This window comes from Ursus americanus, chromosome 10 (assembly GCF_024610735.1).
Source record: "Ursus americanus isolate L20-20 chromosome 10, mUrsAme1.1.p, whole genome shotgun sequence".
NCBI lineage: Eukaryota > Metazoa > Chordata > Mammalia > Carnivora > Ursidae > Ursus > Ursus americanus.
This window is the reverse complement of record NC_142136.1, coordinates 18437826-18465085: the sequence shown is the minus strand read 5'-3', so window position 1 is coordinate 18465085 and position 27260 is coordinate 18437826. Positions and strand designations below refer to the sequence as shown.

At 36.0% G+C, this 27260-nt stretch overlaps 1 long non-coding RNA gene across 3 annotated transcripts in view; it reads left to right on the top strand.

The window, feature by feature from the left end:
• The window catches only part of LOC123801167 (uncharacterized), a 202654-nt gene that overhangs the window by 142814 nt on the left and 32580 nt on the right, over positions 1-27260 (top strand). For 2 of the 3 annotated variants that reach the window (XR_015725910.1, XR_006782130.2), the window contains exon 3: positions 26687-26807. This is a non-coding gene — a long non-coding RNA (uncharacterized LOC123801167). The remainder of the gene's footprint in view (positions 1-26686; positions 26808-27260) is intronic. The other variant, XR_015725911.1, reaches the window with a different exon arrangement.

Here is a 27260-nt window from a genome sequence, read left to right as displayed (position 1 = left end):
CCCCCTCTGAATGCCTGCCAAGGATTACTCATGTCTCTGAAAATGGCTTCTCTCTCGATATGTGCATCCTGCAGCTGCCTGTTCCTCTCTGAGGGCTGCGTGCCTGACACCTCTCTGTGCTGCCAGATCTGTGTCCTGTGCTCAGCTCCAGGGATGGGGGGATGGGGGAACCTGATTCCATGACATTTCCAGTGGGAAGAATCACCCCTGAGTGTGGTCATTGCTGAAAAGAATCCCTCATTCTGTTGCATGTAAACCATGATGACTCCTGTTTGGCTCAATTGAACATCGACCTGCCCGGCAACAGCGGCAGAGAGAGCTCGCTTTTTACAAATTTCATTCCTGATATTTTGTGTACTGTAAAATACTCGAGACGGGGAAAAAAACAGACTGATTTTATAGAAACACACTCTAGGGGAGTTACGATTACAGGCACAGAAGCATCTCCCAAGCCCTCACCAGCAAACGCATAGTTCTTTCTATATGCCACGTATTATTCTAAGTATTGTACATATAAGCACCCACTTAATCCTCAGCAACAAGACTACGAGATAGAAACTAGTATTATAGAATTTCAGGCACAGAAGGGTTAATAGGTACCCATGGACACAGCTAGTAAGTAGCTGAGCAAGGATTCTGATCAGAGGTGGCACCCCAGTCCCTTTCAAATGGTACCTTTTAAGTGCGATTATACACAACCGTTACAAATAACACTCACTATTGGCCATTCACTAATTTTGAAATTTTAATCATTGACATTTATGCAGTTTTATCCACAAGAAGAGAAAAACTATTTAAAATTCGCAAAAGAAACATTTTGGATACTTAACATTAGAAATAAACCAACCGGAAATCACTTGTCTTTTAGCAGCTTCCTGCAAACAGAAGTAAATACAAGAAGCAAAACACTACAAAACCAGACCTGCAGTACATTTTATGCATTCCCTTTGCAGAAGAAGAAATGCAGAATAAATAACTATTTCATGAAACATTCTTAGGAGAATTATGAGCACCTTTAGAAGTGGCTGCAACATACGTCAACTCTGAATGTTTTGATTAATACTGCCATCTAATGTCCAATTGAGAAATCCAAATTTAGTTTAGACTGAATATATCCTAGTGCTGTCCTCCAAAATTACTAACAGAAATGGCAGCACAAATTGTATTATCAGCTAGGACCCATTAATTTTATCAATCATTTTGAGATAAATTCTAGAAAGCAAGGAGGGCTCAGTCTCTTTAAAATTACAGTCCATACACAACTAATGAATCATCGAGCCTTACATTGAAAACCGGGGATGTACTGTATGGTGACTAACATAATATAATAAAAAATCATTATTAAAAAAAAATAATAAAATAAAATAAAATAAAATAAAATAAAATAAAATAAAATAAAATAAAATAAAATTACAGTCCAGCTTAAGGCACCTTTGGTGTTCAGACTCATTATAGAACTGATTTCATTATAGCTTCCCACAGTGGATAAGACAAAACACCACAAAGTAGCAACAGTAAAACCACGTTGATATAATCAATATCCGTTCTGATTTCAATTTAAATCTTTTTAGTTTTTCAGGTTTTTCCCTTCTTTTTCTTGAAAAGTATATCAATAAAACATTTCTTCCCTTGGATAAAACATTTCTTTAGAAATATACCAAAAGAAAATGCAGAAGTTAAGAAAAACCATAAGTATGGGTAAAACCAGGTGCTGAATGCATAAAGAAAGGCACAGCCTGTTTGCACATTCACAGATATATATTAATGTAAATGTATTTTTTTTCTATTTTTAACTCCCCTGGATGATTTCCCAATACTTCATTGAAAATTATTTCTGGATATAAGTACTGAGTGATCCAGGATGAACAAATTTTAGCTAGGATGTTAAAGATAAAAAGGAAAAATTATTCATTGTGATTTGTATATTTGTAGTTTAAAGAAACATGACATCCTTAAAAGCACCTCTACTTTTTACCTGTTGATTTCATCTTTACTTAAGTTTCGAATATTCTATTTATTATTGCATTTTTATCATCAAAATCTTGGTTAATGATATTATCTTAAGACTGCTTGGTTGATCAGTTTCTTTTTTAAGCTTTTATTTATTTCACAGAAAGAGACCACAATCAGGGGAGCAGCAGAGGGAAAGGGAGAAGCAGGCTCCCCACTGAGCAGGGAGCCTGAAGTGGGACTCGATCCCTGGACCCCGGGATCATGACCTGAGCAGAAGGCAGACACTTAACCAACTGAGCCACCCAGGCACCCTGCTTGATCAGTTTCATACGGACCATCTCGCACTGAGTGGCCTGAAACATGGCTCCACCCAGAGCCCATGGGGCATATGGAAGGACAGCTTGAGCAGAACACTTGGGCAGAATTTTAGGGCTAGAAGAAAGGCTGCGTAGGTGGGCTGTGAGCTTGCCATAGCTTATCCATCTAGCATTCTCCCTTCCCCCTTTGCCTTCAGCTCTACTCTTGTTGCTGCCCTGCTAAGGCTGACAAGAGAAGTATGGTCACTGTTTGCAAAGGGCAGAAAATATTCCAGGGCTAGAACATTCTCTGGATATAGACTAATTCCATTTTACAACATTTACACAAGTATTTAAGGAAAAGAGGAAAATATGGTATCTATACAATTCCAAACCAGTTTTCTTTTTTTTAACAAGGAGGTGATTTACTGTTAAAAGTGATTCTGAAAAGTAATAAAATATTGTCAAATCTGTAACTAAGTAGCTATTTTCAGAATAGCAAGTGGTTTGAGTACAGTCAACCTCTACTGTTCAAATCGGTTTGTGGTTGGCTCAGCCAAAATCACTTGCTGGGGTACTTGGAATTGAGCACAAAGGAAAGGAAATAGCCTGACCTGACATTAATTAATATAATGTTGCTAGGAGCAATTTAGCTTGCTAGATGCAAGACCAAAATTCTTTGAGATTTAACCTTTGGTATGAAGTACTTCTAAGCAATTTTTAGCAACTCCATGTGGAATTCTTAAAATGCAGAACTATCATTATTAGAATAATGCCTGTGAACCAAGAATAAGAGAAAGGCAGACATTCATCCTGACAGAGATAAATAATAGACAAAGTAAATTATTAGCTGGATACTTGCTATACATGAACTAAAGTATTTCACTTATATTTATACACAAAGCATAATGCAAAAGGAAAAACAACTGCACTGGAATCCACTCAAATGAGCACAATAGTAGTTACTAGGGAGAAATTATTTTGATTGTATCATTAAATTTAAAGCATTCACTTTAGGCACTGAACATAGCCCTCCAGTGGGCCTTTTATCATAGGCTTAATGTGAAGAGTGCAAAAAACCTAAAAACCAAAACCAAACAAACAAAAAAAAAATTGCAAGCTAATGTTATTAGCATCTCAGGCTCTCCTCACTTTGTGGTTAGAATATTGAAAATAGACACTCAGAAAAAAATATCAGCATTGCATTCCTCAAAACAACTTCAATAATAATGTGGAAATATTAATATTAATAATGTGGAAAGACTAAAGAGAGGGGAAAATCACTTGTACTGATTTTCTGCCTGTTCAGGTTAGTGAATTTCATTGGCATTAGGGACTGTGAAGGCCCATACTCTCTCTAGAGTTCATGAAAGACAAAAACCAAAGTATAGGTCACTTGAAAAGTATAGGTCATTTATCACAAACTGAAATAACATTAAAGTTCTACGAGACTACTGAGTATCCATGTTTTGGGAAAATTACCTCTTGTTGCCCTGATTTTGCACCCCTAAAAAAACAGAAATGTCCATCCAATGATTAAAGGATTTGAGTAACAATCCCTAATCTTAATTCTTGTTGTTGTTACATATCCCTTTGATAATCTGGTTTACACCCTGAAAAATCTAGATACTCATCCCTTCAGTTCTATATTTCGGTGATGCACAGAGGCTTCAGTTTAATAATGTGATAATATATAACATAATCACTAAGAGCAATTCTGGAACAAAGTTTGGATGGTTTGAGGCCACTGTGCATGGCCCCATGTAGATTATGAGGTGAATGGTATCCTGATCCTGAGGGTGTTCAAATCCTGACGCCATGTTTCATAAGCTCCACGACCTTGGTTAAGTTGTATACGCAAATAATGAATCATGGAACATTGCATCAAAAACTGGGGATGTACTGTATGGTGACTAATATAACAAAATAAAAATTACGTTAAAAAAAAAGTCATTAGCCTAGTTTGCTCATCTTAAACCCTGTATCACTATTTTGGGTATTAGCGAGATTAACGCCTATAAAATGTTTTAAACAAAAGGAGCCTGGTAAATAGTAAGCACATAGTAAATTTAAGCTGTTACCTTTATGTTCAAGTTGGAACTAGTAAAATCTTATAGAATGAAATTTCAAGCTATTTCTCTAATCTTTCATTGCCAACCTCTTGGATATTTTTTTTCTACCTGGTTGTACTGTGCACATATTATTTCCTGTTCCCTCTGCCTGGAATGTTATATTTTCCCACAGCCCTTTTCATCCTCATAAACTCCTACTCAGTATTTAATACCCAACTCAAATATCTCTTCAACTGAAATGGTTTCTCCAATTCCCTTAGCTGTTCCTTTTCTGCATTTCTAGCATAAATTAATCTTTATTATGTAATTCATCACATCATACTGAAATTTTAAGTCTACCTTTTTACTTTTTTAGAGTGTGATTTATTTATATTTCTGTTCCCAAGAAAAGACTGGCAAAAATCAAATGTTTGACAACAGATGGATATGGATAAATGGAAAGAAGGAAGGAAAGAAGAAAGGGAAAGAGAGTGAAAGAGAGAAGAAGAAAAGAAGGCAGGCTGGTTGCATAGGCTGCTTCAAATCACAATAGATAAAAGTGAACCCAGTATCTTCCCCCTACCTCCCAGTCTCCTTTGTAGTTCTCTGTATTTTTTCAATGCTATCACTATCTCCTACTCCCAGGCTCAAAATGTTAGTCTTGTTTTACTCCTTCTTCTTCAACCTCTTAATAAAGTTAACCAACTAGGAACCCATCCCATCTTTTTCCACAGAATGTCTAAATCTATCTACCTCTTACTATTCCTTTTGCACTAGTAGTTTAGAATTTGCACCTAAACTATTTTCAAACCTTCCTAATTAGTCTCCCGTATATGGTCTCTTCTGTTCTCTCCTACTGAAAAATTAATTTGCCTAGAGAAAAAGTAATCATGTCCTTTTCTTGTTAGAAAACTTCCAAGGGCTCCCCACTGCCTCACATCCAACATGCTCCAAAGTGGGCCCTAGTTAACATTTCAGCATTCTCAAATTTTTTTTTGTATTTATGCTATACTCTTGTCACATTTCTTTTACTCCATACTCTTGTCCTCTTATTGCACACCACATCTTTGTTCATGGTCATTCTCTTCTCCAGTGCCTCTCCTTTTATTAGCTCATCTAAGTCTTTTAATTAATAGTGCTTGATTTATCTGAGACCTCAGACCAATGATTCTTATCCTGTCAAGTACTAGAAATTATTTTAACATTTAAACAAGTAAATGTTGAGGATCTCCAGGTCTGTCAGAAATGGTAAAGGATCTAAGATTTTCAACTACTTACAAGCTAGTAAGTTAGCCTGTGATTGCTGCTGGATGGTGTTGGAAGGCAAGAGACTCCTAGACCAGAGACAAAAGGTGTTTTAATACTGGTAGCACAAGAAACAGCATAAGCATCAGCACATTTGTGTTCTTAGCCCTTGTCCCCAGTCTCACCAGGGCAACATTACAGACCCAGACAGATGTTACCGATGCACTGGGTTTGCTTCACAAGTGAGAATCCCAGGGACAAGACCCAGCAATATTTTTGAGTGAGCAACAAACTGCAGCAAGTAGCAAACAGCTAGTCCTCCTTCCTCCAGGGAACATGGAATTACAAGGAAGTCAGGGTGTGATTCTCCTGACCTACTAGTTGCCTGTATAATTAGCTACAGAAGTGGCTCAAGACTAGGAGATAGATAAGTCTTGCAATTTGACACACTCAGCAATATGCAGAAATATTCAGGACCCATGATGGACTGTCCTTCTTAATGATATTGAATGACAAACCTCATGACAAACAAGTATATATTCATGAACTTTTATTTTTTATTTTGTTAGTCATAAGAGTTATCACGCTACATTTAAAAAAGAATTATACATTTAATTTATAAAATACGTTATTCATTCTACAGATATTGCAACTTGCATTTCTTGGTTGTTGAGGGTCTGTAATATAAGTAAGTTGGAACCATTAATTTTTATTGTAAAGCTCTTGGAGCTCAGGCTGCATTTCGATGTCTTTTTGCTTCCCATGGCCTACCACAATGTTTTCTTTATCTTAGCTATCTAATAAATATTTTTTAAAGAAGAAAATGAAGTAGAATTTGCCAGGAAATTGGAGTCAAAAACTGCAGAGATAAGTTGTCCTAAACATATCAATAAAGACTATTGACTTTGAAAATAACATGAGACAAAGACTATCTGTATACAGATCCAGGATGTTGGGAAGTAAGCTCATTTATGAGTATCTGAGCTAGTGAGAAAAATTGAAAAAGGAAAAGAAGGGTTAGAGCTTTATGCCCACTGCCTTCATAGGAATTAGTTCAATGGTAAAATTTTCTGTTCCCTGGTTACTGAATTATAGGGAAGTGTCAATTTTATGATGCCCAACTGCATTTACCTCTAATTGAGGTCAGTTGTTAAGCTCTTGGAGGAGAGTAGGAACGTTCCTTATTTACCTTTGTATCCCTGACATACTCAAGCCTAGGGCATTCATGTACTTTATCTCACTGGTTTGTCCCAGGAGCTCCTCGAGGCAGGTTCCATTATTGCCATTATTCAGTGATGGAACTGATGCACAGGGAATTTATGTGACCTAACCAGTCACAGAACTGGTAAGTGAGGTTGTTGAAACAGAACTTTTACTCAGTACTTAAGGGTACAGGTAGTGGATTTCAGCTGCCCAGATTCAAATCCTGCCTATCACTGTTTGTGTGACTCTTCTGTGTTACAATTTCATCATCTATAAAATGGAAATAATAATAGTACTTATGGGTTTTTTGAGTTCCTTAAAAAACTTTGAACTGTGAATACTGACTGGGCATAGTAAATGCTCAACTAACCTATGAATTATTACGATTCTATTCTATTCTAGGCTCCAGATCCTATTGTAGCCATTTTGATCACAAAATGTTTTAAAGATAATGTTCAGGAATTATCAAGGATATCACATACTTTCATTTTCATGTGTTTGTCCTAATGACATATCCTAACAAGATTGATAGTAAATAGTTGATCTGACAGTGAAGTCCTTCAGTGTTTCATTTTTCCATTTTTATATTTTTAGTTTGTCTGCTAAAGAGTCTTTGGTCAGAGTGTGCTTTTTTTGTCATAGCACTATATATAACATATAAGAAGTAAAGCTTTCAATTTGGTATTTTTATATTACGTGATTTAAAGTAGAAAAGTCAAAATTTGAGCAGAGGGTTAAGATTTGACTGCATTTTTCTTTGGTATGTAATAGAATTCATACCAAGCATGTTAAAAGTCCTGAGGAGTAACATTTAATAGCAAATGAAAGTTCCTTCCAGTAGTAACTATCTAGTAAAAGCACCATGTCAGAGTTCAAATGGTAGTAGAATATTAACCAGAAGATCTAGACTTTGGTTTAAGTTTTTCTCCTAACAAATTGGATGTTATTTGACATATACTACCTGTCTGGGTCTTAGTCTCCTCATCTGCAAAAATAGGGATATGGCTAACCTCTGTAGTGGATGTTACTGGGGCCTCACTGTTGTAGATAGCAAAAAAAATGGCCACACATTTTTGTTTTAGTTCCTTCCATCAAGAGGTAGAGTCTGTTTCCTAAATTCCTTGAAAGTGGACTGCCCTTGTGAATTTGTCAGAATTTGTCAGATTTTGTGAATTTGTCAGAATTTGTCAGAATTTCTTTGTGTGCATCCCAAGCCTAGGTCTCAAGAGGCCATCAGTTCCCACTCTTGAACTGAGACCTTTTCCTCCACCACGCAAGCCAGCCTAAGCTATCTTGATAAATCAGGGTCAGCAAACTTTTTCTGTAAAGAGTCAAATGGTAAATATTTTAGACTTGGGGGATCATGTAGTGTCTGTCAAAACCACTCAACTCTGCCATTTTAGTAATAAAGGAGACACAGACAAATACATAAACTAATGAGCATAGCCGTACTCCAGCAAAGCTTTATTTACAAAAACGAGCAGCAGACTAGATTTGCAGTTGGCAAGTCCCTGCGGTAGATAATAAGAAACTATATGAAGAGAGGCCACAGTCACCCCAACTGTCCTAGGCATCCAAGCTGAGGTCCCAGATGTGAGTGAGAACAGCTGGGACCTCATAAGACCTAACGGATCATCCACTGAGCCCCCATCAAATGGTCAATCTAAAGAAATGTGAAATGCCACAGATGTCTGCAGTGTCAGGCCAGTAAGTGGTTTGTTACACCACAAAAATTTAATGATGCATACATTTTAATCTTTACCAGTCTTGAGTGGCCATTCTCCAGCTGCTTTGAAGTTGCTGAAGGCTCAGAGCTGCCCGCTACTCCTGAGAATTGCCTTCCCAGGGAGATTCCACCAGCCCCATGGGGCAGTCCACAATAAATAACTGACTGGAAAGTACAGCCAACCTCCTGCCTCAAGGTGGGGCCAACTCTGTGCTCCAATTCTGGTTCCACAAGCTCCTTCTGAGAACAGGCTGAAGCTAGTTTCCATCTGAAATCTTGCTAAGCTTGCTGAAGCCTTCCCTATCTTGCTTTCCTTACTCCCCTTCTCCTGCAAGAAACCCCGCAATAAACCTCTTATACAAAAATCATCTCATGTTCTGCTTTTAGGAAGCCTGACTAAGATAAGTTCCAAGAATCGGGGCGCCTGGGTGGCACAGCGGTTAAGCGTCTGCCTTCGGCTCAGGGCGTGATCCCGGCGTTATGGGATCGAGCCCCATATCAGGCTCCTCCGCTATGAGCCTGCATCTTCCTCTCCCACTCCCCCTGCTTGTGTTCCCTCTCTCGCTGGCTGTCTCTATCTCTGTCAAATAAATAAAATCTTTAAAAAAAAAAAAAAGATAAGTTCCAAGAATCACTTTGTTATCAATCATAATCAAAAGGCAGCCTGGGATAAAAGACTGAAATGCAAATCGTTAAGGCAATGGAATAAGCCAAGAAGACAAACTTGAGCCCACTTCAAGAAATAGCAAAAAGACCCCTTCCTCTACCTTGCAAGCCAGCCTGAGCCACCCTGATAGATCAGGGTCAGCAAATATTTTCTGTAAAGAGCCAGATGGGAAATATTTTAGGCTTTGGAGATCATACAGTCTTTGTCCCAACTATTCAGGGCTGCCAGATTACTAATAAAGCAGACATAGACAATGCATAAACAAGCGAGCCGATCACAGGGAGTGATCTACTAGCCTGCAGACGCCTTTTCTGAATCTAGAAGTGCAAGTAAGGGAAGGGAAACCGAAAGTAGAATTTCTTGAAATAAAATTAATTCTGGTAATTTTACTCCACTTAATATCATTTTCTTAAAATTAGTGAAGTCAACTAAATTTTTAACATAGATATATTGTTCCCCAAAAACCTGTCATATTGAACATTGTCCCCTGCTTCTAGATAATGGTAGTCCCAAATGCTGTCTTGTCTATTCACTTCCCTTTCACTCACACAGAAGAAAAACAAACTGATTCACCACATCATGGAAAAATGGAAACTCTTAACAAATTTATGCATATAAATTACATTGAGATTACCAGGTGAAGGGTACTTTATAAATACAACATACCTACTATTATTATTATGCAGACAACATTCTGAGTATTTTGAGTAAAAAAAAAAAAAAACGAGAGAGAAAAGGAAAGAAATACTGCCTGCAGCAGGTTCCCTGCAAACTGGGAATTGGGTAGCCAGCAAAAGGAGATCTGAAGGAAATCTAAAGAAAAAGTAATGACGGCAGCAGGGTTTCCCTTTCAAGAGAAGAGAAATAAGGAATTGTCAAAGAGGAAACATTAATAACTAGCAGAGTGGAGTATGTGGAAAGAATCTGTAAGAGATGTGAGATAGATACAGAAAGACAGAAAAGCCTAAATCTAGAGGCTAGAAAAGGAATACATGAGAAAAAGAAACTGCATTTACTGGAACAGATGAAGATGATTCTCCTATGTTGTTATGTCTCCTGGAGATTGAAATACTCAGAAAAAGAGTGTAGTGAAGAATAAAATCAGGGACACCCTGACAAGCATATAGTGGAATTTATACTTTTCTTGGACACAGCACAATTTAAAAATAAAAATTTAAAGTAATATTTTCATTTTGAAATGCTATATTGCAACTGCTTGATTTTTTTTTCTTAGTCATAAATACTATCCAAACAAAAACAGTTCTGTCACGCTTGCTTTCTTAAAGGAAAGAAGAAAGAACAGAGACTATCTCAAAATACAGACTTCTTTTTGAAACCCTGAGTTCATCATCCAAATTTTCTACATTTCAGTTTCCTCATCTGTAAATGAGAAGATCAGGAAATGTTTTGAAATTCAAGAATTCTTACGAAAAAAACTGAGTTTCTATTACATGAATACTAACTGGAGGAAACATTCTAAATGGCATTTTAAAGTCAAATTGCTGTTTGTAACCTTAGAATACGACTTAGAAAAGCAATACTTTCTGCATTGCCTGAAATCATAAACTAAAAGTACTCAAGCTAATTTTGTACAGCTGGAAAGAGCTCTAAGGATGTATGTTAATTTAATGACTGTTTAGTAGGAAATTATAGCTTAAATAATTTATATGAATTTGGATATTCATTAAGGTTTTACAGCATTTCAAAATGAGTTATTTTAAGATCAGGAACTAAAAATAGTGGCATTTTCCTTCACAGAAACCAAAGATAAGTATATGGCAAAGCATAATTAATCTAAAGATTACTTCATTTTAGTGTTTATGCAAACCAAGAGTTACAAAAAATAATAAAGCACTTTGAGTTAAGTGTGTGTGAATATTTACAGAGGATGAAAAAAATATTCAAGATTGAAAAAAGAAACAACTAGATTCTCTTTAAAATTAGCAGGAAGGCTTAGGAAAAAGTTGTTATGGATAGGCTTGACTTAGTCATAACCAAGAGGAAGGAGATAAAAAGGAGAATGAGGATAAAGATGGCAAAAAAAGAAGAGATAATTAGGAAGTAAAGTCCCAGAAGAAGTGGAAGCAGTGAGAATCCTGTACTCACATGGAGAAGAATCATGCTGGAAATGCAGAGAAACCATGTTCCTCAGAGACAGGCGGGAAGGGAGGAGAGGAGGGCAAATGTAATTATTTGCCAAGGCATTCACTTTTTCATGAGCTCCAACTCTGGTCTTTTTTATTTTAAACCACTCCTTCTTGGCCACCAGCATGTGGAAGGAAGTACTTCTTGACCTGATGTAGTTCAACTGCTTTTCCCTGTCCTCTGTGTCCATTTTGATACCCACCCTCTAAGTACATGTACTTCACAGATCGGATTGGGTTCTATAATGGATTTCTGACTTGAGTTCCTCAAATTACTATGGATATTCCCATCTGAAATGTCCTCTGTTTTTCACTCTCCTGAAACTATCCACCTGCACTCTCACAGTTGTGACTACTTGGTCATCACAAAATGAATTGTCTTATAAGATATTTGATACATGCTACAATCTAGATTGCTGTGATATAAAACATACATATATTATCCCCTTCACTTTCAGTGTGAACTATTTGCACTTTTATTTAGGCATACATTATGTGTGTGTGTATATCTATCTATCTATCTATCTATCATCTATCTATCTATATATACATATACACATATATATGTACTTATGCTTAATTATGTATTATTATATAATGTAAATATATGTGTATAATTGTATTAATAACAATATTAGATATTTAAAATAGCATGCTATTAATACCAAAACTAAGTATTTTTTAAATGACTTTAGTTCCTGGTTGAGTATCTTGCTCATAACTACTCAAAATCCTTCTATTAAATGCAAGATAACAGGGCACCTGGGTGGCTTGGTTGGGCATCGGAGTCTTGTTTTCGACTCAGGTCCTGATCTCAGGGTTGTGAGGTCAAGCCCTGTGTCAGGCTCTGCGCTAAGTGGGAAGTCAGCTTGCAATTCTCTCCCTCTCCCTATGCCCCTGCCTCTCCCCTCCCTACACTCCTGCTCACGCGCACGCTATCTCTGTCTTTCTCTCTCTCTCTCAAACAAACAAACAAATAAATAAATCTTTACGGGCGCCTGGGTGGCGCAGTCATTAAGCGTCTGCCTGCAGCTCAGGGCCGGATCCTGGTGTTCTGGGATCGAGCCCCACATCAGGCTCCTCCTCTAGGAGCCTGCTTCTTCCTCTCCCACTCCCCCTGCTTGTGTTCCCTCTCTCACTGGCTGTCTCTGTCAAATAAATAAATAAAATCTTTAATAAATAAATAAATCTTTAAAACAAAGCAAGATAACATTTCCAATTTCCTATGATTATTTTGTTGCCAAATATTAACCTTTGTCATTTTAATAAAAGAATGAGAACTACTTTTCTCATTAATAAAATGAATCACTATCATTTGGGAGTCTTTGTTGAAACTTGTATAAATGATTTGGAAGGAAATGAACAGTAAAATGTTATTTTGGTCATATGAAGAATTTGCTTCTTGTTTAATTGTCCTCTGGACCATTTTAGTTATAACTGATGTCCTTATGAAATTGAAGTTTCAGTAGCATCCACATTCACCCTTGGGGCATCTAATAATCACTTAAAAATGAAATAATATGGACTGAAGCTTAATTAATGAATAAAGTTGCACTATTATTCAAAAGTTTGTGTGTAGATATTAGTAGACATTTTTCAAATGAAAAGAGCATGGTTTAATTGGATTCTGTTATCTTTCTAATTTTATTGGCAATTTTTAGAAGAAAATGAAACACCTTAACTGAAAAACAAAGGTCATTTAATTTCCTTTGCATTGTTCAGTAATTTTTTTAATACTTTAATGAGAACATTCATGTCAAAATTTATATATATTTCCTGCACTTTAATCTCTTTACTTTATTAAATGTACTCTCATTACTTATATTAAATATAAAAATAAACCACAAATGACCTACAAGTCACATTTAAAAATAATATATAATTATAACTTCAAATGTTATAAATGCAGAAGAAATATGATTTCTGTGGCAAAAAGTAACATCTCAGTCCTATTTTTACAAAGAAAAAAATGCTGATTCCTATAGGTATATATGTATAGAATACTGTAATATATATGTGGAATGCATTAAGTGTAATATTATATACCTATATCCCACTATTTTAATTAAAGAACAATAATCATTCATTTATTTAATTACCATATATTAAATGCCTGTAATATACCAGGCACTATGCTGGAGAAAATAATTTGACATATAAGATAACTAAATTTCTGACATGACAAAGTCTGCTTTTACATTAACTTCATCATCTTTGAATGCCTTCTGATGAAGAAAATTAATGTTAATATTTTAAGTTAACAAATGCATGGTATAGTAGACCCAGTATGGATTTTGACTACAAACTGACCTGGTTTCAAATAGTTACACCACTCACTGGATATGTGATTTATGTCAGTTACTTAAACTTTCCAAGCCTTGGTTCTCTCATGTGTAAAATAGGAAAAATAGCATTGTTTGTTTGTTTGTTTGTTTGTTTGTTTTAGGGTCACTGTTGCATGATGATTAGACCCACACATACACACACCCCACCTTAGTATGATACCTAATACCTCTTAAATACTACTCAAAAGGCAGTTCTTACGAAATATCAATTCTGTGACTTAGGAAAGATCATTCACAGTGATACTGAATTGGTGTTTTATTGCTGCACTAACAAATCACCGCAGATTGAGAGACTTAATACAAATCTATGATCTTACAGTTTCGTAGATCATAAATCCAGCACAGGTCTCACCAGGCTAAAATCAAAAAGACTGCATTCCTCTCTAGAGACTCTAGGAAAGAATCTATTTGCTTGCCTTTTCCAGCCTCTAGAGGCCACCTGCACTCTTTGGCTTATGACCCTCTTTTAAAAAGGAGGTAACGGTGGATTGAGTCCTCACATTCATCTCTCCGTCTACAGTCAGAAAAAGTTCTCCACTTCTAAGACTCGCGTGATTGAATTGGACCCGCACAGATAATCCAGGGTAATCTTCCCCATCTCAGAGTCTGTAATCTTAATTACATCTGCTAAATCCCTTTTGCCACATAAGGTAGCATGATCGGTGGTTCTGGGCATTAGAGCATCAACATCTTCAGAGAGCCATTATTCTGCCTACTGCAGGCACCATGGGACCAACTGGAAGGTGCCTGTATTGTGGCACAAATGGCAGGAATTCAAAGGTGTAACTACTGCTTGCACTGAACATTGCTGGCATATGTCAATAAGTCCTGAAGAAGGTTTCAGTTCTTCCCTTACCTACATGAAAGCTTTTTAGAGAAAATTCTGTTAATTTAGAAGCAATCATAACACTGACTAGCTGTAAGAGAATGCTGTGCAAGAGGAATCAGAATTTAAAATAAGTCCATTTATGCTGAAATCCTTGGGCTTTCTGAAACTGCATATCATGATCATTATATCCCGTGGCTGCAACTATCTGGACCTTTACTGTTTAACCATTTAATGCTTTCTGAGAATATCATACTGTATGTTCTTCTGAACAGTCTTAGAAAGATGACGGGATTGGTTTGGGTAGCTTCAGGCCCGTGAAGTGAACGGATGATTCTAAGTGGATCTACCAGTAGTTTTGTCATGCCGCTAATGCACATTTACTGTCTCGTGAACAAAGATGTAATAAACAATTCAAATAAATCATTTGTTAACTATATTTAATTTCCTTCATCTTATAAAGGAAATAATATACTTACCATTTTAATAAGCACTGAAATCAAGTAGAAAATCCATTTGGCCTAGTCTCAAAATCAGAGAATGTAACACAACTTCATTAAAAGCTTACAAATATTTTTGGTTTATCTACAAAGTTCCAGACACCAAGTTAGGCACCAGTACCTTAGTAGATGAAATCAGTATGTTCACTGCACTCAAAGAGGCTACACTATAATGAAGGTTGAAAATCTAGAGACTCTACCATCCCAACCCCTCATTTGAGCATTAAGGAACTGAATTCCAAAAGGATTTAAACACGACCGTTTCACCCTTGATGCTTAATCCACCTTCATATCCACTAAAGTAGAATTCATTAGCAAGATTGGATTTTTGAGATTAGAGAGGTCAGGGCATTCAGCAGAACACTGACTCCAATTACCCTGATAATCCAATAAAGAAAGGTGGTACGAAAGATACCATGCACATTATTAGAGAAGCAGTAGCAGAAATAGCTAGGGCTCCCTCGTCAAACACGCTGGGTTTTCATTCCAGTCCAGCATGTTAGCTTGTGATCTTCAGTCAAATGCTTGACCTTTCCAAGCTTCATATACCTCATTTGCAAAGCATGGAGGCAACGTACCATAGAGGGTAAGAACCCAACCTTCTGGCTTCAGAATTACATGGGTTTGAATCTTGATTCTACTACCTTCAAACTGGGAGATATTGGACACATCACATCCTATAATATTAATCCCATTAATATGGGAATAATAATACCTGCTTCAAAAGTTTTTTACAAGAAGTAAATGAAGAATGTAGAGCAGCAGGGAGAATGTCTGAATCACAACAGGCAGTCAATAGACGGTAACCAGTGTTATGACGTTTAGAGTTTGCAAGTGTGAAGATTAATAATAAATGCAAATCACTTTCCCCACAAATGGCAGTGTTATGAATTTCTGCATTTTAATAATAATTCCAGATTTTAAAAGTTTCTATAGCCATGGACCCTGGCCTCATCTCCCAACAACTATATGGTTAATTTTTTACCATTTTGCGAAGTGGGAATTTGACTTTGGAAAGGTCCAAATGGTTCACGATCATATATTAAAGTGGGAATGGAGAAAGAATTCAAACTCAGTGACCCCTAGCTCTCTATTCACTGCTTTACCTGTTAAATTATATCACCTTGGCAGTTTAACAGTACACTGAAAACATTTTCAAGGAAGAATATTTTTATACACAACTCTTGGCACCATAAATATTTGTCTGAATTTATCCTGCTCCAGGCCAATCAACACCTTACAAAACTTGTGATTTAAAAGGCTTGGATTTTTATTCATGCAATATTAATATAATGGAAAACAATTCCTTATCTCCAGTAGGAGTGATTTTATAGGCATTAAGCAGGTGGCAGACTACGTAAACTTTACCTTTCTTGACATTTTAAAACAACTCATATAGTTTTAAAGTATGTATATTTTTGTATCATTTAAATAGTGAAACTATTAACACTAAACAAGGTTTGTAAGAAACGGGAATTTGAGGCATTTTGTTTACATTGAGTTAGGTACATATAAACTTTGATAAATGCTAATGGGAGTTACCAACATGCATTCCTTTCATAGCAGTGGAAGAACATTCTGTACAATTCCAAATAACCCTTTTAACCTTGTGAAAAATGAATAAAGAACTGGAGTGTGTAAAGCACTAAAGCATAATAACAGCAGAAATAAGTGAGCTTATTCCAGTTCATTTTCAGGCTAAATAGTGAGAAATAATTCCAAACAAGTACATTTCATGAGGTTTATACTTTCATGGCACTTTCCTTCTGAACTAGTCAATAAAGAACACTCTTATTTTTTTTACTACTTATTTCTCCATAACAATTTTCTGGCTTCCTTCCTTATCCTAGGTACTTTCATAATACCATATTGGATTAGGAATATAATTAGGAAGTATCTACTAATCTACTCCACAAGCACGTATTTAATACCAGGTGCCATTTATAATAATAAACAAGACAGGTGTCCCTGCTCTCGAGGAACATAGAGTCTGGCAGGGAGAGCAGAAAATTAAGTAAGAGATGTCAATAGAGTGTGATCAAAACAAAGGTATACCATGTCATAGCTAACGCATAGGTAAGTGAAGTGTTCTGGAAATACACAGAAGTAAACTATAAATAAATCCAAGGATTCCAATGCTAGGCAGAGAGCACCTACTGAGCAAGGTGCTGAATTAGGACATTATAAAATATATACTCAGTTGCTAGTGCCCAGAAACTTCACTATGATTTGGAAGATATAGTCCAACATTCTCTCTCCTTTTCTCTGGAACCAAACTGCCTCCTCGACATCTCCACTTGGATGTCCCACCGTAGCTAACAATGTGCAATACTAAATTTGCTTTCTCTTTCTGCCCCCAGTCCCGGTACTCACCTCATACATTCTGTATCTCAGCAACTAGCCCTAACCCATTCAATTACTAAATTAAACTCAGGGGAGGCACACTTAACAGCTCTTCCTGACTCTTCTGTCACTCCCAAGTCATAGAACAGTGTTTGGGAAGGCGGGTCTTAGGGGGTGGGACTAGTTCATGAAAGCTTTGAGGGATAGACAAAAAATCGTAGGCATTATCCTGAAGATAATTTTAAATCATTAACTCACGGCCAGCATTGCCATGAAAGAACATATTTCTAATGTATATAATGAATTATCATTAAAATTAAATATGCGTTGATTGATTTTTAACATCTGTCTAGAAAACATTATTAGGGAGAATTTTTTTTTTTTAAGATTTTTATTTATTTATGTGACAGACAGCCAGCAAGAGAGAGAACACAGCAGGGGAATGGGAGGGGAAGAAGCAGGCTCCCAGTGGAGGAGCCCGATGTGGGACTCGATCCCAGCGTTCCAGGATCACGCCCTGAGCTGAAGGCAGACGCTTAACGACTGCGCTACCCAGGCGCCCCAGGGAGAACATTTTTTTAAATCATAAAATGCATTCTAAAAACATTAATGGGAAGAATCATCATCAAGTAAACATATACACATATGCATACATATACATATATAGCGTATTCTAAGGCCAAATATAAAAGGTTATCCATTTTTAAAAATAATCCTAGCAGATAATACACCTCAAATAATGTTGTCTCTTGAAAGCAGTTATTTCAGTGGACAATGTATGTAAGTGTTTAGGAGGAAGGACTCTTGCATCAAGTAGGCCTTCACTTGCCATTTGCCTACTGCATGACCTTAGTTTCAGTTACCTCCTCTGTGAAATGTATATAAACCCAACCTTTCAGTTTTGTTGTGAGAGTTACATAAAATGTAATTGAAGCACTGAGTACATATAGTAAGAATTCAACAAATTGTTACTACAACTATACTTGCTTCCAGAGAGAAGCCTAGGAGGAAAATGGCATTTTGCCCAAGAAGAGGTAATTCTAAAGCTTCCTTTGGCTTTTGGAGCAGTTAAGGAAACAGCCATTAATAACTATATGATATAATGTGACAAGATGGAGGACTGTCATAAGCTAAAAATTATCCAGATGCAAACACCTAGACGTGCTAGATAAAATTCCCCTGCGTTGCATGGTTCAAAGTCCAAGAAAGGAGAATTTACAGGAGTCAAAAACAAAAGAGAGTTGAAAACAAATGCAGTAAAATGAATAGGACAGGCAGCTACTCTTGTTTGTGAGTGGTTGATGTGAGTGATGATCTTCGTAAACTTGGGACTTGAATTTAAATATCTGTGAGGGGCAAGAAATAAGGTCCTGGGGCCACACAAAATAATCAGTTAGAATGAAAGCTCCTGTTTTTATAAATCTGGGAGCTCAAAATGTTTCACTCTTAGTGAAAAGCAGACTAAGAAAAAAAGGTGCTCACAATTTCAATGAGCTAACAAGGAAACTTCTGTCATGGGTTTTGGTGGAGGACAAATCTAAAAACATGGGCCAGGACTCTAGATGGGTATTAGTTTCAGGAGTTGAATCTACAGTGGACCTTCTCCAAAGCCTGTGTTCTTTTGATATGTTTCAGTCTCAGTTTCTTCACCTGTAAAACAAGGGACTGGGGAAATTCGTATTTTCTCTCTACCTTTAAAATAACATGGCTGTCATAAATGTCTTCAATGTTAATTCTTCAAACTCAAAGGTTAAAATTGACTGACATAGCATATTGTGCAAATGCATACCTGAAATATTAATGCTACCTACCATATAGGACCCTCAAATTTCTAAGAGAGTAAAAGTAATAAGTGAAGTAACTACCAAAAACAGGATTTATTTTTACACCATTACCACTTTAAGGTAAACTGGTTATGATTTCCAAGTCACAGTAAAATAGAACAAGAAAAATATATCATTGGTAATAACATTCAGATTTGTGCTATGAAGACCCTCTGTAATTGTCTTTAATATGCTAGTTAATCAACTACATCACTGAAAAATATTACTGTACAGTTTTATTAAACTGCACTGGAGAAAATAAAAACTCACATCCAGAATTTTAGAATCATAGAAGTTCCTAGACTTAGATTTAGTGATCCACCTTATCTAAACTTATTTTAAAGATGAAGCAAACAGACTTAGGAAAATTAATTGACTTTTCCATGGTTCTTCTATTTTAAAATACTATATGTTCTCAATGGGGTGGTGGAGATGTCATCCAGACTCTATAGGTCTCAAAACAAGCAACAACAACAACAAAACTACAACAATTAGTACAAAATCTCTCCTAGGGATGAATATCATACTTAATTTGTCCTTAAAATATTACATGAATAAAACCAGCAGTATGCAATAGATATCATCAGGTCTTTTAGGGCATAATTTTAATTGGTTTGAAAATCAGTAGCAACTAGATTTTGCTCTATTTATAACATTAAAAGGTTGGATTTCATGCATTTCTTACATCTGGCCACCAAAAGATATGTCAGCTCTGAGTTGTTAGGAAGTGTTGCCCTATTTTAAAAATGAAAGCTGAAGAGCCAATTAAAAAATCTTATTATTAAAAAATTTGAAGTTTTTGATACTAAAAGATATTTTTATCTTCCAGCTTGATAAAACATTCCTAGAGGAATTTAACATGAAGTGGATTGCCAGCTGGGAAAAAGAGAGTATTTGAAGTATGTGTGTCTTTGTGAGGTCCTTAATGTTAAGGAAGAAAACGTTGTTTGTGTCCTTGTGGGAAGTTTATTTTGTAAATGTTTCATGGACACTTGGGAAGTTTTTTTCTGTTGATGGGCTCTGACCTAATCAATTAAATTACTTTCTGACTCCACTGTAATTTTCACTTCGAAAATGTGATTAGAGAAATTAAAAACATTCTTTCCCAAACCCAGCCAGTTGGGTAAATTTCATGAACATTATAGAATATTTTCAGTTTACATTGTCTAAGTGTTTTAAACATTCTATGTACCTTTAAAAGATGCTTGAGCTGCCTGATAGAGTAATCTATTTCAATAACTGCAGTTAAATGGGTTTTAAGAAAGAATAGAGAGATAACATTAATTTATTTACATTGAATAAATCTTTAAGATTGCCTAACTATATTCAAAATATATAATATATAATCAATAAGATCCACAGATTAAGAAGCTAGGTAAGTTTATATTTTTCATAAACTACAGTGATATCTTGAATTTTATTTTTTCTTAACTCTTACCACAACAAAGAAAGAAAATGAAGTATTTTTGAAAGAATACAAATGGACTGGGCATTACAATCCAGGAAAAATATTCTCCTTTGTTTGGAACTATAAACAAATATATAAATCAGCCAAAAATTGCCATCCTCACAAGTACCCTCAGGCTGTTAGGAGAATCAAAAGGTAGTCAAAGATGTGTTGTTTTCTGGCAACTACTATACCAACAGGTAGTAGGATGACAGTTACCCTACCGGTAGGAAGATTTTCTTTCTTTTTTTTTTTTTTAAAGATTTTATTTATTTATTCGACAGAGATAGAGACAGCCAGCGAGAGAGGGAACACAAGCAGGGGGAGTGGGAGAGGAAGAAGCAGGCTCATAGCAGAGGAGCCTGATGTGGGGCTCGATCCCACAACGCCGGGATCACGCCCTGAGCCGAAGGCAGACGCTTAACCGCTGTGCCACCCAGGCGCCCCGGTAGGAAGGTTTCCATTTCAAAAACCACCTTAAGCACTAAATTATAAAATGAGTGAAACTTGGTTTTTCAATAACAGCATTAAAGTCACAGAAGCTAAGTAAGCAAATACATGGAGAAAAATAATAGTTGTCAAGTTATAGGTTCGTATCTCTTAACATGGCAAGGAAATAGAAATTAGGACTGAATTGGCTAAAATCATTGGGTGTACAGCCAAGATGTCAGGGAAGAAATGCAGACTTTCAGTTATAATATTGTGTTTAACCTCTGGGTGAGTTGCATGACCTCCCTATAGGCCTGTGTTCTCATTCCTATCACAAGATAGTGATAACTTTATATGGGAAACAAAGAACAATAATAATACCTAATGCTCACTGAATGGTGACTAGGGACTGGCAAAATACTTAAAGCATTTTACATATACTAACTCATTCAGTGCTCGTAAAGGCCTTTTGAGGTATGTAATTGTGTCTCTCCCCGATGAGAAGACAAGGCAAAGCAAGGTTAATGTACTTGCCTGTGGTTCTTTTGTTAGAAAAGATAGGCAGTTTGAATACAGGCCATTGATCTTTCGAGCCTGTTTGCGTGTGTGTGTGTGTGTGTGTGTGTGTGTGTGTGTGTTTGAAAATACATATAACATAAAATTTACCATTTTAACTATTTTCAAGCATGCATGTTAGTGGTATTAAGTACATTCACAATATTGTGCAACCATTACCACCATCCATTTCCACAACTTCTTTGTCATCCTGAAGAGAAACTCTATACCCTTTAGATAATAAATCCTCATTCCTCCTCTCTCTAGCCCCATAACTTCTCTTTTGAATTACTGCTGACTTTTTTTTGAGTAAATAAAATAAAAGTGAATCTCTTTAATAAAGAAGAGGCACAAAAACTGAGAACGAAAGACACAAACAAAACACCAAAAATCACCAAAAAGTTCATCATCAAAAATCCTTTATATTGGAAAGTCTAAAAGATATATTTTAGGCAGAATGAAAATAATCCCAGGGGGGTGAGTGCAAGAAGGGGGAAGTATAAGGAAAGATGGTGTTAAATTTGTGATTAAATCTACGCAAGTATCGAATTATAAAATAATAATAATAATAATAAAAATATTTAATTTCTGGTATTAAAAATGTAGAAATAAAATATCAGCCAACAGTGCTATGTAAGTTGGAAAAGAGATATCAGAATTAAAGCATTCTAAGATTCTTTTTATTTTTTTACTTTTCAAGGGGAAAGTAAATATTTTGACAGTTCTAAACTTTGTTAAATATGCAGGTTAAAATAAATAGAAAAATTTTTGAAGAATAGACAGAAAAAGCAGAACCCACCAAATAAGTTGAGAAGAAAAAAGTAAATGTTACAAGAAGAAAAGTGGTTGATACAGTTATAGTGGAACTTAGAGCTTAATACATACCATAAAGTATTTACATTAGAAAAGTAAAAACACCAACATTAGTGAGTTCAGCTCAAACATTTAGAAAAAAAATAGAAAAACAAGCATAAAGGAAGTAGAAGGAAAGGAATATCAAAGATAAAATCAAAACTTAATGAAAATTTAATATAACAATGAAAAGAATCAACAAAGCCAAAAGTTTAAAAGGTTTGAGAAAATTAATAATACATTAAAAACCCATGCTTTGATTATTCAAAAGACACAATATAAAAAAAATTGTAATGAAAAGGGGATGTAACTATAAATGCTACAGAAATTAAACACATAATAATGAGTTATTAGTAGCAAAATTAGTATCAAATGTTTTGAAAATGTAGACAAAATAGATGAATTCCTAAAAACTAAAAATGTCAAAATTGATGCAAGAAGTAAGTAAAAAGTTGAATAATCTATAAGCATTAAAGAAATTAAATCAATAGTTAAAAATCTTTCCCTAAAGAGAACATCAGACCCAAATGGCTTTATAGCAGATAATTGTCATTGTGCACAAGCTTTCAGAGAATAGAAAAAAAGAGTGTCCTCCATAATACCTTTTATGGAGTTCTCAAACTGTGATGTCAAAGAAAACCAGGAAAAAATTACCCACCAATCTCACCTATGAGTGTAAATTCAGAAAACTGAGCACAGCGTGGTTTAAAAGGACCCAGCTGGAATTACTCCAAAAACATAGAATCAAATTAATAATAGAAAAATTGTTACTATTATTCACTATAATAACAGAATAAAAAGAGGGAAATTAAGTTATCACCTCAATGACTACAAAAAGGATTTGATAAAATACAGTATCTTTTTTGGTTTGGTTTTTTTGTTTTTTTTTTTTTTGAGAGAGAGAAAGAAAGAGCACCCAAGCATGGGGAGAGGGGCAGAGGGAGAGAGAGAGAAAGAACCTTAAGCAGACTCCATGCTCAGGGCAGAGCCAAACATGGAGCTCCATCTCACCACCCTGAGATCATGACCTGAGCCAAAATCAAAAGTCGGACACTCAACCAACTGAGCCACCCAGGTGCCCCAAAATTCAGTATCTTTCATAAGAAATGCAGAAAAACAAGAAAATGGCCAGAGAGAGGAACTTCCTTAACCTGAAAAAGGATACCTACAAAAAGAAAATTAAAACAAACACTTAACTGGTGAAATATTGAAAGAATTCTCTTAAGATAAAGCAACTTTATGACAAGGATAACCATTTTATCACCTCTATTACCAAAAAAAAGTTAAATAAAATAAAATGTCATCCATACTTTACATGAGACACAGAAATCAATTTTAGAAGGATTGAAGACTAAAATGTGTTAGTTTTTGAAGCAGTATGGGATCATATCTTTATGACTTGAGTTGAGAAGAAGTTGCTAACACCCTGAAAGCTCAAAATCTAAAAAAAAATTTATAAACTCAACTTCATGATAGTTTCAAACTTATGTTCATTAGAAGATATTGTGAAAGCAATAAAGTAAGAGCCAAAAAGTAGGAAATCATTTGCTGCATGTATAACTGACAAAGGATTTGTGTCTGTAATATGTGAAGATCTTCTATGTATCAATATGAAAAAGAAAATCCAACCAAAACATGGACAAAGAGGCCCTGTCTGAAGTTCCACACTCAGTTGTCAAAGCGATCATACTTTATGATGTAACCACAATGTCATCCTAGTCCCTTAAAATCTAAATAAAATGGATTCAAACTCCCAGTCCATGGATTGTGGAAATTCAAAACCTTCTCTAAATCTATCCAAATTCCTGAGAATAGAGCAGGTGGGGGTGTGCCTTAAATGCTCACAGTCTCTTCTGATAGAATTTTCTGACTCAAGTTAATTTTTTTTCTGTGCTCTGTGTCATTGCTCTCTTTATATATTTGGTCCTGGTGTTATCTCCAATGTTGAACACCCTCTCTCAAAAGCAGCAACAAGGTCAAGCCTGTTAGCTCTAGCAGAATTTGACTGGAGATGAGAGGCTCACGGAGCTGTTTTCAGCCACTTCTCCAACTGACTGTAACTGGCAGATTCATCCCTGGTAGGTCCCCAGCCTCAAGCCTGTCCAGCTTCTCTGAGTACACATGTCTCCACCGCCACCACCTTTTCTGCTCCTTCCCGCTCTTCACCACCAGCTCACAGAAGCCCAACAATTCCTTCTTTACTGTTATTCCTGCCAATACCCTTATCCCCAGGGTCACACCTGCCTCCGAGAATATTGCAGAAACAAGAGCAGTGCCTCCCTAAAAGGAATTCTAGAGCCAACTGTTCAGATAACATATTTTCACCCTGTTGTATTTAAAAGAAAGAAACGGGACATGTGCCAAGATCTGAAGTAAGTAATGATCTTTATAAAAATATCCCATACTTTGAGATTTTTGAAAACACTCACAATCTGTTAGAAATTGATTTATAGGGGCGCCTGGGTGGCACAGCGGTTAAGCGTCTGCCTTCGGCTCAGGGCGTGATCCCAGCGTTGTGGGATCGAGCCCCACATCAGGCTCCTCCACTATGAGCCTGCTTCTTCCTCTCCCATTCCCCCTACTTGTGTTCCCTCTCTCACTGGCTGTCTCTATCTCTGTCAAATAAATAAATAAAATCTTTAAAAAAAAAAAGAAATTGATTTGTAAAGTGAGCTATATTAGATTATAACCTCCCCATGCTTCTAACCTTTTGACTATATTCTGGCAAGTTATTATTTGTCCAGACATTTCTTTTTTATGTGTTTAATGTTCTATATATTTCTTCTGTAATTTCATCAGTCTACCTGTCTATCTACCATATAACTCTAACTTATTTTGTTTTATTTTTTTAAAGATTTTATTTATTTATTTGAGAGAGAAGAAAGCACAAGCGGGAAGGGGGGGAGGAGAGACAGAGGGAGAGGGAGAGGGAGAAGCAGGCTCCTGGCTGAGCAGGGATCCTGATGCAGGGCTGGATCCCAGGACCCTGGGATCATGACCTGAGCTGAAGGAAGACATATAACGGACTGAGACACCAAGGTGCCCCTCTAGGTGACTTAATTTAGATTAGAAATCTATATTCCTTTTAAACACAGTTTAACATTATTTATTTTTATGTGAGCTTTTATAAAGTGTAATTTTTTTCTATCATGAACATCTATCTGCATTTTAGGGTCGGCTGATTACTACTATATTTTGCAAGTATTTTTTAAATTTGACTTTTTTTAAATGAAAACACTTTATAGACACATGACTTTGATCCATCTCCCTCATCTCCAACCCCAAGCAGTTTTCATTACTGTGGTATCTAGCTTGGGTGCCACCATCTGCCCTTCCCCAGATAACGGCTGGTAAAGATCGGAAATGGTGACCAAAGTGGTTCCTTAGTCACGACTGTGATTGACAAGTTTCCTAAACCACTTCCTCTCCAGGTAATAATGTCCCTTGGTTTTGTGACTTCCTCATTTCACACAGCACTTAAAATTATTCTCAAAACCAAATGACATTCCGTTGATAAAAAGAAAAACAAATGACAAAATTTTAATCAAAACTTAAAAGTTGTATTTGCATTATAAACATTTGAAACAAAATTTAAGGCACTTCTGGTATTAGAGTGGAACTGAATTTGGTGTAAACAATGATGTTAAAATTAATGTTTTTGTTCCTTCAGTACTCCACCTCTTTTTCAGTGTTTTCACTGTCTTGCCTTAGGCGTCCACACTTAACACTTGGGAAATGACAGCTAGCACAGCTCACACATAGAACTGTTTCTTTCCACACTTCCTTAGGACTTCTCCTAAGCAGTTTGTCACTATAATGATGTTTACAAATTGTGACAGGGAAACTTGATTAGCTGCTCAAAGGAAAATGGATTTCTTATTATGACATTTTAAGACTTCACATTCTGTGACTTTAACAGCATCTGTGTAGGAGAAATGACCACAACCTAACGAGGTCTATAATGGTTACTTCTGACAAAAAACCAAGACCTCCCTGTCACCTTATTTCACAGCAGCCAGAGTAATCATGACCACAAATCATTCAAGGTTTGGTTTGGAAGAACAGGAAGGCTTACCTAAATAAGTAATTAAAAATTCAGCCTGAAGCAACCCATTTTGAAAATTTCAAGTCTTCTAAATTCCAGTGAGGCAGGAAATATGTTAAGGGGTTAGGCCCCTGGTAGAATTAGGATTTCCTATCTTGACAGAAAAGTAGATGGGAATAGAAAAATGAATCTTAAATTTTTTCAAGTGTTTTAGCTTTACTTGTCTCTTTTCTCAGCAGGTATCTTGTCCAGGAATATAGAAGCAGAAGGCAGGGAAACTACGTATGCAGAGTCAAGACAATAAATTGCCTCTTCCAGGACCTGAAAGTGGCCCCTGAACTTGGATGCAGCTACCAGGTAAAGAACATAATCCCTATAAAACTTGAAAAAATATATATAGTTCTATGTCTTGTATGCTGAGTATAAAATATACAGTTGTTACTAATGTTTAATATTTAAAGTAGTCATCAATTTAAAAATTAATTTATGATTTGCAAATAAATATTTTCTGTTTTAAGAAAGTACAGTTGTCCTAAAAAGGCATGGTTCTAACTATATGTCATTCTGGAAAAGGCAAAACTAGAGAGAGAGTAAAAAGATGAGTGGTTATCAGGGACTGGGGGAATGGAGGGATGAACAGGTAAAGCTCAGAGGATTTTTAGGGCAGTACTATATGATATTTTAATGGTAAATCCATGTCATTACACTTTTGTCAAAACCCATAGAATGTGCAACACCTGGTGTGAATCCTAATGTTAATTATGGACTTAGGGTGCCAGTGATGTGTCAGTGTACTCATCAGTTGTAACA